We start from the raw sequence: 15,064 nt of genomic DNA, 5'->3' as shown, positions 1-15,064 counted from the left end.
GCTACACGATTATATCACGACGCTACTAATGTATGACACAATTTACATTGTTGCTTTTGCAGTGTATCTGTTTTTCTGAATTCTTCTGGAAAGTAAAACATGTTTTAGTAGTAACTTTTGTGTTATAGCTACAATGTGACAGCCTTTTTCGTAGTACAACAATACGTTACAGTATAGTACGTTCCTGATCACGGTAATGTACGTAATAACTACGATATCTAAACGCATAGCATTTCACTTTTCTTTATCTTGAGGTAAGTACATTGACTTCTGCAGAACTTAGTTTTCGGAGGACGATAACTACGACCCTTCCACAGAGATTATCTTACAGCAAGACGCACATTTAGCGCTAAAGGACACGTATTTGAGTGATTAATTTTGTACTTAAAACATTTATTTTTAAAGATATTTGAAGTACAATGATACAAAGGTTTTCCGTGATACATTTCATTCCATTGCTGTAATCTGTAACACCTGAGGGTATAATTAAATTAATCCTCAGGTGGGTACATGCTTACTTTGTGTGCCATGTGTTTGCCAAGCACAAGGAGCCCTAGCTAATATGGTATTTGCTTATACGACTTTACACATCGTTACCATATTTCTCTAACACAGAATTACACAGCTATCTGATCATTTAACTGAGAGAGACAAATATTTATTTTACTACATCAGTGACAGATGTTTACGTAATTACACAGTTGGATAACTTCAACCTTATGAAACTGTATTTTGTCTGTATTGTGTGAACTGTTCATATTTTTGTGATACTATGAGAGCTTTGAATGATGTATTTGGTATGGGATCATGATTTTTAAAGTACGTTTGAGGTAGATGACGCTATTGAAGTGAGCAGAGAATTGTTTTTCAGGTTTTTAAATTATTGCAGAAAGTTACGACGTTTTTGAGATTTGACTGAGGTGTTATGATGTTATTTTTACGACGACGATGTGTATTATGCTGTTGAGGTATGTTTATGAACAATAAGCAGATGCTATATGAGGAATCTGATTATGCTACGTATTAATTATGATGAAATATTGACGCGTCGACGCAAGATTGATGTGTCGACGAATATGTATATGTGTAATAAGGTTAGGAATAAGGAGTAGTGTTTAGGGACTCTGGTTTGTGAAAAAGGACGTTGGAAACCGAGAATCGTACGTTAAGAGTTATGAAATGTGTGTATATGCATGAATGTAATGCTGGCGAAAATTTTTTGGACACTGTTACATTTACAGGATTTTGTTTATATAGATTTGAAACGCAAATTCTCGACCTGGGAAGTTTTTATATGAGACTGTCACTGTAAGCAAACTGGTGTCGTAAATATTTCGGTAAGAAGGTTGAGTGACCACCTTCACGTAATGAATCGTGGGCACCCAGCTGCGCGACAGTCGTCTGAAAAAAAAGCCATTAGTGTGTGCCTTTCAAAGGCACAGGTGGAGAAAAAAAAAGGGGCCATTATCCTCACTCTTGACATTCCTTTGTAGAAAGCATCGCAAATATGACACGCTCAAACTTGAAAACATATGATAACACTGTGGAGCTCTTAATTTATGATACTTACTGAAATGCCTAATGAAATGACGAGAAATATGTTTATGTCTATACACCTGATTATGACTACTGTCTTTCTAGTTGAGAGATTTTTTTACCACCTTATGAAATGACATATGGCTAATGAATGATGTTTCATGCCTTCCTTTGTACATATTTGCTCATTTTCTTTAATATCTAGTTTCTAGCTGCACTGCAGCATTGGTTATTATAAAATTTAATAGATGTACTAATAGCACCACTTTCTGTCTACAGACCCAGTAAAGAATACGTTTATGATGTACTTTCTTAGAAAAGAGAGCACAAATAGACATTTCCCTTCACAGGAATCACATAAATAATTTTTAATGACTTGGTAACTTTCTTGCAGAGTAAGTTTTTGTGATGCATCACTTTAGTGTTAAGATGTGACATAGGTATTAAAAATGGCCATTTTTACTGTAATATTTTTTCTGCTTGAGCTATGTCATGTTTAGAAATAAGTTATTGCATTTGCTGCTGCTGTTTGCCAGGTATAGTGCTACTAAATTTCAGTTTGTATTACTCAGTTAAGCCAGATTTACTACTGATTTATTTTTCTTGTTGCTGCAGATTTGCTCATATTAGCGATAATGTTGCATTTGCTTTGCTAACTTATATATATATATATATATACTGCAGCTTGCTTAGCCAATTTGAATTTTTTGTCATTGCTGTTTGTGTTAATTGTTTTGTGCTGCTGCATTGCCTCGTCCCTTAGTTTAGCATCTGAGCTCAGTAGACTTAAGTTAGCTTAAGATGGGGTAGACCATATAAGAGAACAAGTTCTGATGAATTGGAAGAAATGCATTGAGAAGCTATAAGGAAATGGTTTGACCAAAAAAGTATTTTGAAAGAGGATATGAACAAAAAAAGTAGGTTTAGGGACAACAGGTTTAGGTAGGATTTTCTTGGAAATAAATGATGAGGTAAGATAATGGAAAATAAATAATGAGGTAAGAAATGTGTGAACATATAAATACAGAAAGCATGCTTGAATAGAATTTTTCTGGTGGAAACAAATGTTGAAATAAGAGGAAAGATATATGGAATGAAGTTTTGTGGTGGACTGCAGTACCAAATGTTACACTGAAAGCGAATCCTGTCCCTTCCATTGTGTTATCCCCCTATGTGTTTGTGTACTATTGTATATTGGTGTTTTTCCTGTCTTTATGTGTTTAGCTAATAAGAGTTATGTTGTAGAATTTTTCTGATAATATGTTATTTTCTTTGTAAAGATGTTTAGACATTATTTATTCTGTTCTGTTTTAATGCTCATGTGTGAAGTTGATGTTTCGAAAGTTATTCTGATCTTTTATGTAAGTACTCATGTCATAATTCCTGTAACACTGATGTATATGTTTATTTCTAATCTTTTCTAAAGCCTGTGTTACTACGAATGTTATCTGTATTGTTATGTTCTTTAATGATGTATTTTGTACCTTTGTAATTGTATTCTGATGTTATAAAATTGTAATTGACACCAGTTCATCATGTTATTAACTTGTAAGTTCCATTTGACTGCACACGTTTCTGTTGGTCGTAGTATATGGACAATATGTTAGAAGTAGGGACTGTTAGTGTTTGCACGTGTGTTAATAATGCAGCAAGGGAATGGAAAACAGCATTGCTGGTTCTAAGGACAATTCCAAAAACTGTGAGTGCACAAGTGGTGGTTATGGACTTGCTATATTGTCCGCAAGACTATTCGATGGTGATTGTGCACCTGCACAGTCGCAGCAGATGGCTGTTGGCCATCTCTACAAGGACTACAGTGGGTCTGCATCTTTGATGACCCACCAATACCACAATCTCTGCCAGGACTACAGTAGGTCTGCACCTCTGGTGGCCCACCAATACCGTAAAAGGACTACAGTGGTTCTACTCTGTGATGAGCTGCCTACCAGTATTCTTCAAAACTTCGAATGACTCTGCTGTGGGTTTGCTCTATTGTGACCCATTACTCGTCTGCATGTCGAGAGTCAGCACTGTCTTCCCATTGGAAGGACAACACTACTTCTTCAAGACTGCATGGAAATCCACTACTTCTGTGTGCATTTTCTTTTACTGCTCAGACTTTGAGAAAAACACTGCAATTTTAATGTGATGAATGATCAGGACTATCCTTATGGACTGTGAGAAAACTTTAGCTTTTGACAAAAATTGTATCAATAAGTGTGTGCATTTGATATCTTTGTTATTGTAATTATGAAAAATTTTATCAAATCATTATTGGCCACTGCACAAAACAATTTGTAAACTTTTTTGTGGGGAGCATGGGGGCTATGTAAGTAGGCTGTTTATGTTTTCTTATTGGCAACGTTACGTAGCGCTCTGTATGAAAATCACTGGCTGTGCTGTGTGCAGTCTGTGGCTAGTTTGCATTGTTGTCTTCCATTGTAGTGTTGGGCAGCTGGATGTGAACAGCACATAGCGTTGCGCAGTTGGAGGTGAGCCGCCAGCAGTGGTGGATGTGGGGAGAGAGATGGCGGAGTTTTGAAATTTGTAGGACTGGATGTCATGAACTGCTATATATATTATGACTATTAAGGTAAATACATTGTTTGTTCTCTATTAAAATCTTTCATTTGCTAAGTATGCCTATCAGTAGTTAGTGCCTTCCGTAGTTTGAATCTTTTATTTAGCTGGCAGTAGTGGCGCTCTCTGTATTGCAGTAGTTCGAGTAACGAAGATTTTTGTGAGGTAAGTGATTTGTGAAAGGTATAGGTTAATGTCAGTCAGGGCTATTCTTTTGTAGGGATTACTGAAAGTCAGATTGCGTTGCGCTAAAAAAATATTATGTGTCAGTTTAAGCACAGTCATGTATAATTGTTCAAAGGGGACGTTTCAGCATCTTAATATTAACAAATTCCCAGCGTTCAATTGAAAGCTGAACGTCACTGTCCTCCCTTTTATGGACAGCAACAATAGCGTTTTACGTCATTTGTCCCCGAAAATTGGCCTTTCGTGGGGGGGCACCGCTGTTGTAGTACTCTAACCTGTGTAAACCCACTGATACTGCTTTTTACGTCTGCTAACATGTGCCTTGTCGTGAGCATCTTCTGCTGTGACTGCAACTGCTGTGTTCGGACGCAGGATGAGTTGGCATCCCTTCACTCCCAGCTTCAGGCAGTGTTGGCTTCGGTCACACAGCTTGAGGCTGTTGCCAATGGGCATCACTGTGGGGGTCCAGATGGGGGTTTGTTGGGGACGGCCAGCTCGTCCCACGCATCCCCCGATCGGACTACGACTGTGGTTGCCCGGGATACTGCCCACATTGAGGCTGATCCCTCACCTGTGGTAGAGTGGGAGGTCGTCTCGAGGTGTGGCAGGGGGAGAAACACATTCCGGAGGGCTGAACAGAAGGCCTCTCCGGTTTGTCTGACCAACCAGTTTCAGGCTCTGTTTCAGGCTGATACTGATCTTCGACATGACATGGCTGCTTGTCCTGTTCCAGATGTTGCCCCTCAGTCTGCAAGATCCGTGCAGTCGCAGAGGGTGGGCTTGCTGGTACTTGGGAGCTCCAACGTCAGGCGTGTAATGGGGCCCCTTAGGGATATGGCAGCAAGAGAGAGGAAGAAAACCAATGTGAACTTCGTGTGCATACCGGGGGGAGTTATTCCAGATGTGGAAAGGGTCCTTCCAGATGCCATGAAGGGTACAGGGTGCACCCATCTGCATGTGGTCGCTCATGTCGGCACCAATGATGTGTGTCGCTATGGATCGGAGGAAATCCTCTCTGGCTTCCGGCGGCTATCTGATTTGGTGAAGACTGCCAATCTCGCTAGCGGGATGAAAGCAGAGCTCACCATCTGCAGCATCGTCGACAGGACTGACTGCGGACCTTTGATACAGAGCCGAGCGGAGGGTCTGAATCAGAGGCTGAGACGGTTCTGCGACCGTGTGGGCTGCAGATTCCTCGACTTGCGCCATAGGGTGGTGGGATTTCGGGTTCCGCTGGATAGGTCAGGAGTCCACTACACGCAACGAGCGGCTACACGGGTAGCAGAGGTTGTGTGTCGTGGGCTGGGCGGTTTCTTAGGTTAGATGGCCTTGGGCAAGTACAGAAAGGGCAACAGCCTCAACGAGTGCGGAACAAAGTCAGGACATACGGGGACCAAGCAGCAATCGGTATTGTAATTGTAAACTATCGAAGCTGCGTTGGTAAAGTACCGGAACTTCAAGCGCTGATAGAAGGCACCGAAGCTGAAATCGTTATAGGTACAGAAAGCTGGCTGAAGCAAGAGATAAAATCTTCCGAAATTTTTACAAAGGTACAGACGGTGTTTAGAAAGGATAGATTGCATGTTACCGGTGGTGGAGTGTTCGTCGCTGTTAGTAGTAGTTTAACCTGTAGTGAAGTAGAAGTGGATAGTTCCTGCGAATAATTATGCGTGGAGGTTACACTCAACAACCGAGCTAGGTTAATAATTGGCTCCTTTTACCGACCTCCCGACTCAGCAGCATTAGTGGCGGAACAACTGAGAGAAAATTTGGAATACATTTCACATAAATTTTCTCAGCATGTTATAGTCTTAGGTGGAGATTTCAATTTACCAGATATAGACTGGGACACTCAGATGTTTAGGACAGGTGGTAGGGACAGAGCATCGAGTGACATTATATTGAGTGCACTATCCGAAAATTACCTCGTGCAATTAAACAGAGAACCGACTCGTGGAGATAATATCTTGGACCTACTGATAACAAACAGACCCAAACTTTTCGACTCTGTATGTGCAGAACAGGGAATCAGTGATCATAAGGCCGTTGCAGCATACCTAGATATGGAAGTTAATAGGAATAAAAAAAAGGGAGGAAGGTTTATGTGTTTAGCAAGAGTAATAGAAGGCAGATTTCAGACTACCTAGCAGATCAAAACGAAAATTTCTGTTCCGCCACAGACAATGTTGAGTGTTTATGGAAAAAGATCAAGGCAATCGTAAAATGCGGTTTAGACAGGTACGTGCCGAGTAAAACTGTGAGGGACGGGAAAAACCCACCGTGGTACAACAACAAAGTTAGGAAACTACTGCGAAAACAAAGAGAGCTTCACTCCAAGTTTAAGCGCAGCCAAAACCTCTCAGACAAACAGAAGCTAAACGATGTCAAAGTTAGCGTAAGGAGGGCTATGCGTGAAGCGTTCAGTGAATTCGAAAGTAAAATTCTATGTACCGACTTGACAGAAAATCCTAGGAAGTTCTGGTCTTACGTTAAATCAGTAAGTGGCTCGAAACAGCATATCCAGACACTCCGGGATGATGATGGCATTGAAACAAAGGATGACACGCGTAAAGCTGAAATACTAAACACCTTTTTCCAAAGCTGTTTCACAGAGGAAGACCGCACTGCAGTTCCTTCTCTAAATCCTCGCACAAACGAAAAAATGGCTGACATCGAAATAAGTGTCCAAGGAATAGAAAAGCAACTGGAATCACTCAACAGAGGAAATTCCACTGGACCTGACGGGATACCAATTCGATTCTACACAGAGTACGCGAAAGAACTTGACCCCCCCCCCCCCCCCCCACCCTTCTCACAGCCGTGTACCGCAAGTCTCTAGTGGAACGGAAGGTTCCAAATGATTGGAAAAGAGCACAGGTAGTCCCAGTCTTCAAGAAGGGTCGTCGAGCAGATGCGCAAAACTATAAACCTATATCTCTGACGTCGATCTGTTGTAGAATTTTAGAACATGTTTTTTGCTCGAGTATCATGTCGTTTTTGGAAACCCAGAATCCACTATGTAGGAATCAACATGGATTCCGGAAACGGCGATCGTGTGAGACCCAACTCGCTTTATTTGTTCATGAAACCCAGAAAATATTAGATACGGGCTCCCAGGTAGATGCTATTTTTCTTGACTTCCGGAAGGCGTTCGATACAGTTCCGCACTGTCGCCTGATAAACAAAGTAAGAGCCTACGGAATATCAGACCAGCTGTGTGGCTGGATTGAAGAGTTTTTAACAAACAGAACACAGCATGTTGTTATCAATGGAGAGACGTCTACAGACGTTGAAGTAACCTCTGGCGTGCGACAGGGGAGTGTTATGGGACCATTGCTTTTCACAATATATATAAATGGTTCAAATGGCTCTGAGCACTATGGGACTTAACACCTGTGGTCATCAGTCCCCTAGAACTTAGAACTACTTAAACCTAACTAACCTAAGGACATCACACATATCCATGCCCGAGGCAGGATTCGAACCTGCGACCGTAGCGGTCACGCGGTTCCAGACTGAAGCGCCTAGAACCGCACGGCCACAACGGCCGGCTATATAAATAACCTAGTAGATAGTGTCGGAAGTTCCATGCGGCTTTTCGCGGATGATGCTGTAGTATACAGAGAAGTTGCAGCATTAGAAAATTGTAGCGAAATGCAGGAAGATCTGTAGCGGATAGGCACTTGGTGCGGGGAGTGGCAACTGACCCTTAACATAGACAAATGTAATGTATTGCGAATACATAGAAAGAAGGATCATCTATTGTATGATTATATGATAGCGGAACAAACACTGGAGCAGTTACTTCTGTAAAATATCTGGGGTTATGCGTGCGGAACGATTTGAAGTGGAATGATCATATAAAATTAGTTGTTGGTAAGGCGGGTACCAGGTTGAGATTCATTGGGAGAGTCCTTAGAAAATGTAGTCCATCAACAAAGGAGGTGGCTTACAAAACACTCGTTCGACATATACTTGAGTATTGCTCATCAGTGTGGGATCCGTACCAGATCGGGTTGACGGAGGAGATAGAGACGATCCAAAGAAGAGCGGCGCGTTTCGTCACAGGGTTATTTGGTAACCGTGATAGCGTTACGGAGATGTTTAACAAACTCAAGTGGCAGACTCTGCAAGAGAGGCGCTCTGCATCGCGGTGTAGCTTGCTCGCCAGGTTTCGAGAGGGTGCGTTTCTGGATGAGGTATCGAATATATTGCTTCCCCCTACTTATACCTCCCGAGGAGATCACGAATGTAAAATTACAGAGATTCGAGGGCGCACGGAGGCTTTCAGACGGTCGTTCTTCCCGCGAACCATACGCGACTGGAAGAGGAAAGGGAGGTAATGACAGTGGCATGTAAAGTGCCCTCCGACACACACCGTTGGGTGGCTTGTGGAGTACAAGATGTAGATGTAGATTATATCAACGGCTTGGCGGTGAACGGAGATACTAATTAACTCTCTGGTGTGAAACATCTCCCATGAGACAGCCGCCCCGAGTGTCTGCAGTTGTCAGGGTTCTAGCACTGCAGTTGAACTCCGGTAACCTACTTTCGCCTGCTCTCTGCATTATGTCTCTGATTTCCTATCTTGGAGTGCCCTTGCTGATTTCCAACAGCCTTAACCTTAACAACGTACAGGTCGTTATATCGTCAATATATGACACCGGGTCTCGTGGATTTCAGATTTCTACCTATAATATTTTAAGTTTTTATGCTTTAAACGAGCGTCTTACGTTACATAGTTGAGGCTGTATATAATATCCTAATAATACAAGGAAGTGATTCTTCATTGAGAGGAATTTATTATCTAACTTCATTACATAACTATCACTAAGACATATTCTGTGCCACCGATTCTATGGCATCATAACTCTATAAGTCTGCTTTAGTTTTTCCATAGCTCCTAACAGTAGTATTTTCAAGGAAACCATGACCGATTATTCGACGGACTTCATTGAGTGCCACTGCGTTTTCATTCACATTTAGGATAAATAAATAAATTGTAAGTAGGCTGTCTAGGTTCTTATACTATGTAAGTAGGCTGTTTAGGTTTTTATATTGGTAACGCCACGTACCGCTCTGTATGAAAATCACTGGCTGTGCTGTGTGCAGTCTGTGGCTGGTTTGCATTGTTGTTTGCTATTGTAGTGTTGGGCAGCTGGATGTGAACAGCGCGTATCGTTGCGCAGTTGGAGGTGAGCCGCCAGCAGTGGTGGATGTGGGGAGAGAGGTGGCGGAGTTTTGAGAGCGAATGATCTGGACGTGTGTCCATCAGAGACAGTAAATTTGTAAGACTAGATGCCATGAACTGATATGCATATTATGACTTTTGAACACTTTTAAGGTAAATACATTGTTTGTTCTCTATCATAGTCTTTCATTTGCTAACTATACCTATCAGTAGTTAGTGCCTTCAGTAGTTAGAATCTTTTATTTAGCTGGCAGTATTGGCGCTCGCTGTATTGCAGTAGTTCGAGTGACGAAGATATTTGTGAGGTAAAAATTCATGAGAGGTATAGGTTATTGTTAGCGAGGGGCATTCTTTTGTAGGGATTACTGAAAGTCAGATTGCGTTGCGCTAAAAATATTGTGTGTCACTTTAGTGAACGTCTGAGTACGTTCAGTTTTGCTCAGATGTTTGACAATCAAATAATGTAAGAGGTATATCAGCACAGAAATTGATTAACTTTTCTAAAGGGACGTTTCAAAATAAAACATAAAAATCTGCTTTCTTCCTATTATTTGCACTATTTTATTTTAGTGATATTCTATTGACATTTTTTTTTCTATTCGTTTCTTCCCATCTTGCGACGAGCTTGTCATCTCTACGTAGATACTACCCTTAATATTCTGTATAATTTGGTTATACTTTAAAAGGTTTGTTTGCTCCTATAAATGTGCCTCATGTTGCTTCTGTGATCGGCAAGTAGACCATTCCTTGTTGAAATATCAGATATTCCACTTATGTGTCCCTTCATTTAGTAGTGGTTTACATAGAGAGAGAGAGAGAGAGAGAGAGAGAGAGAGAGAGCGAGAGCGAGAGTGGCCATTGGTGAACTCACACGTGACTGGCTGATCAGTCGCGACGCCCTTTTTTGCCATGGATCTTTGTCGATTCCTATGTTCGCAGTGCGTTCTGGATTCGGTTTCTTGTTTTGAAGACTTCTGCAAAACTGTTTCAATCCACACCACATCTTGTCTACAGATTTATTGTGTTGGAGAAAAAAGATTTGAAGATTTCTGAGCAGTGTTATTCACAAAACATTTCGCCTCTCTGTCACAATGTCGCGTGTAGCTCAGTAAGTTGCATCCTGTGTGAAGCACTTTTTTTCGTTTTCCCCATATACATTACCTCGGTGTAGGAACGTGCCGAGATATTGTTTTCTTTTTCTCAGAGCACGATGCGGTGCTAGATACATTTATTTTTGTTGTGGTATAAAGTAAAACCACATTAAGAATGTATTAAAACAGTAAATACAAATAAATATATATAAAAAAAAGGGGTAGCGTCTATTAAAAAAAAAAGTAAGTAGCATTCGAGGTTATAAATTGTGCTATTGACAGTTCGATTCTCGCAGTCACTAAATTATTTTCATTTTTTATTTTATTTGAATTGAATTATCCTATCGGATTGAAATGTCAGTTACGAAATCCGGGATCATGGTATTTTTACGTCTAATTACTAATCGTATGAAAATGCGAGTATCCGTAATAACACCGGTTCCGTTTTCGAAAATCACCCGTAATCTAATCCGTTTACTGAGCTTTTTAGCATTTAAATATCAGTGCGCAAATATGTTTTCTGGATTTTTCCCATGTAAGACAGTTTATACATCCACCAGGAGAACGTCTAAAATAAATTAGCTGGGAAGCAGAAAACCTACATGGACATTAGAGACTTGTAATTTCAAAAAATGAATACCCAAGTAGCAAGCTATGTAACGCTTCAGAGTCTCTAAAATAATGCAGATGAAACCCTTTCTTTTACTGGTCGATTCCAATTTTTTTCCGGGACGTTGTAATAAATAGCTAGTATACTGCATCTCGTCACATTAATTTACTTCACATCAAATGTACAGTAGTAATATACTAAATAACAAGCTAGAGTTTCTGCTATAATGTTAGTGTCAAATCAATGTCTTGCGACAGTTGACAGGCGACAGTATTTCCTGAGCGAATTTTGGCAAAAATGACACCGACTTGTGCTTATTATTTATGGTCTATCGAGCACTGGCGATTTTGTCTGTGTATATAGGCTCTCTAGTTTTCCAGAATCTTCTTATCTCAGCTTTTATTAATAGTACGGGAGAGTGTTGCACCTTAGAGCACTTTACTGTCTTTTGCCTCTAGATCTCTGAAGTTTTTAAATGATGGCATTCACTTTCTAAGTGCAGCAGTCTTTTTCAAATAAGTACAAAAATTTCTCCGGAACATAATTTTGTTTTCAAATGGGAAATCATGCTCCAAGACACAAAATAGTCATGTACCTAGGAATAAATATTATACCGAAATTTAAAAGCGTTGCAGTCAAGTAAATCTTGTCTATATGATATTTTATCTTCTGTTCATCAAGTTAATAATCTAGTACACGACAATACAATCGGTAAGTTGAATCAAATTAAGGAGAAGTATTATCAAAAAGAGTTAAAAACACATTTTGAAACTGAAGGTATTGGAAACTAATGTAAATTTCAATTTTCATTATATGCAAACTTTTTAAGACATTGAACAAACTCAGTTAATTCGCAATTATCATATGTTTTATGATTAAAGGCCTCGTATTTCATGATACAAGATGGTACACGACCGACGAACTATGGTTGAACCGTGCACATGTTACGTAACTAGTTTCAAAAATATGCTGAATTTCACTTGCCATAAAAATCTGCAACTGAAGAATTAACATGATACTCCAAACAGCTTTAATATATTGAACTGCACTTAAATGTGTAGAACTCTAAATAGAAATTCCCACCAAACAATACCTCACGTCTAACAAAAACAAAACTGTAAAAAGTGGGGGAAACTGATTATGGCAGTTTCTAGTGCACATTCTTTTATGTGATCCTCGTCACTAGAGAGAAAAACCGACCACATAACATCATGTGTTTCGGTACTCTATCCTCCGAGTAAGAGAGTCTCCCCTTCATCTTGCTTTTTGCAATTTTTATCCGAGTATAACATTTATCATCCTTGTGCTCCAGCACAATGTAATTGTTTCGACATTCATTACCTGTGTGTGCTCAATTAGCGTTTCACTTCCGTGCAGAACTGTACCACACGTGTGCTTATCTTAGTTCCATATCAGTATTTGATTCCAATGCAGCTGTTCTACTGAAGAAAATTAGACCATGTTGTATCTGCTTTCTTAGATAATTTGTTTGTTTTAGGAGACACAGGTGAAACGTTTACCAAAAGCTAAAAATAGAGGACAGTAACAAGCTGGTAAGAAGCACTAGTGAAGTTAAGAAGGCAACATTAAGAATAGCAAAGAAAACTCTAGTAAAAGGAAAAGACTAAAGGAGGAAGAACACAAACGAGAACAGTACTTCGCTTAAAAAAAAAAAAGAAAGACACTGTGCAAGATGTTGCATTCAGAAAGATGCATCATTCATAGATACCTCCAGGTACACAGCTGCTTATAAATATACATTTTTTCGAAAAATGGATTTTATGACACCAATATACACTCTTTGCAAATGGTTTAAATGGCTCTGAGCACTATGGGACTTAACATCTAAGTTCATCAGTCCCCTAGAACTTAGAACTACTTAAACCTAACTAACCTAAGGACATCACACACATCCATGCTCCAGGCATGATTCGAACCTGCGACCGTAGCGGTCACGCGGTTCCAGACTGAAGCGTCTAGAACCGCACGGCCACACCGGCCGGCACTCTTTGCAAGAACCGTAGTTTAGCATTCATTCTGAGGTCCAAGTATTTTACGTAAGGTATTCGAGACCAAATCGCTGCTACCAGCGGTATTCAGTACGGAAAAGTGGGCTGCTGGAGGCGGCTAAAGGCTATATCTGCTTTCTTTTTGAGGAAAAATCTGTTCGGTATCACCTCACTTTCACTGCGGTCAAAATTCCCAATTATGATACTATTTGGTTGTGAAGCGTTACCCACTAGGCATAAATTTCTGTCTAGGCACCTGCTGCTTACAATCTACTTCTTCTCGATCGCTTGTTCGGAAGAAGTATAATACTAATGACATAATACGTATCCATGTTCATGGACATAAAATCTCCGTGGCATGGAGGTAATATCCCCGTGGCATTGTGTACGCAACTCTTTGCATGTTGAAATAAAAAAAATCTGAAAGCAATGAACTGCATCCAACCGAACACACTATTTTCCTCCTTTCTGCCCGGACGATTCTGGAAGTGGAACTCGTGCGTATGGCGGCGGCGCCCGCTGCCAGTGCAGCACACAATGCGCACGAAATTTAGCAACCGGCATCTGCGCCGAAGCTTTCAGCGTAATGTGAGCGGAGAGCCATTATTTAGGAGGCAGCTACTCATTGGTCCATTAGGCGGTGCCGCTCATCTGGAGCACCGCTAGCGCGCAGTTGGCAGCAATGTCCCCTGCCCCGCTCCATCCCTCCTTTCGCGCGGGCGGCAAGTTGCCGGTGGAGGTAAGAGGCGTTTCCCGCCGAGTCGATGGTCTGCCCCTGCAACGTATTGCGCCTGGACTTTGAAGACTCGGTAGCCGTCACTCCTCCCCCCCCCCCTCTCCCTCTCTCTCTCTCTGTCTGTCTTGCTGCCTTTGGTCCTTTCTGACTGAAAGTGCAGTTTGAAGCCTAAGCGTGCTGATAATACTGCCCAATTACTGCTGCAGAAGGAACTGGCTTTGGCCCTAAGCGACGTTTCACGGAATGGACACAGTTACTGTCAAGGCCATCCTGCTAGCAGTTGTTGAGGAACCAAGCTACTGTACTTCTAATGGACAAGAGCTCTACCTTAATAGTAATTACATGGTGCCACAGTCGCGTCATTAATACATAAAACAAATACACTTGATAGGATGTTGATGGAGGTTCAAACCGCCAAGGATGAGTTATTTGTTTTAATGAGTATTACAAAGTTTGTGATGAAGCAATATGGTAATCTTAATACCAGGATAACATCAGAATTAATCAAGGAGGGAGGAGAGAGCTTACACTTAGAGATATATAAACTGATCCAGTTGATATGGGAGAAGGACACACTGCCAGAAGAATGCAAATTGGCTGTAATATGCCCAGTATAAAAGAAGGGAAGCAAAATGGAATGTGGTAGCTGTGGTGTCACCGCCAGACACCACACTTGCTAGGTGGTAGCCTTTAAATCGGCCGCGGTCCGTTAGTATACGTCGGACCCGCGTGTCGCCACTGTCAGTGATTGCAGACGGAGCGCCGCCACATGGCAGGTCTAGAGAGACGTCCTAGCACTCGCCCAAGTTGTACAGCCGACTTTGCTAGGGATGGTTCACTGACAAATTACGTTCTCATTTGCCGAGACGATAGTTAGCATAGCCTTCAGCTACGTCATTTGCTACGACCTAGCAAGGCGCCATTATCAATTGCTATTTATCTTGTGATGCATGTACCGTCAGACCGATGTTCACCAATTTTGGATTAAGTTAAGTATTCCAGCAGCTATGTACCTTTTTTGCTAGTCTCAATTCCTTGTCATTTTCCAGACCTCACGCCATCCTGCGTGAGTTTAAACGCGCGCCTTTCGGCTCTCATAGTGGCTTGGCTGTCTTGCCAAGTCAC

The sequence above is a fragment of the Schistocerca serialis genome, chromosome 2, assembly GCF_023864345.2.
Source record: "Schistocerca serialis cubense isolate TAMUIC-IGC-003099 chromosome 2, iqSchSeri2.2, whole genome shotgun sequence".
Classification (NCBI taxonomy): domain Eukaryota; kingdom Metazoa; phylum Arthropoda; class Insecta; order Orthoptera; family Acrididae; genus Schistocerca; species Schistocerca serialis.
Note: the sequence above shows the minus strand (reverse complement) of the source record.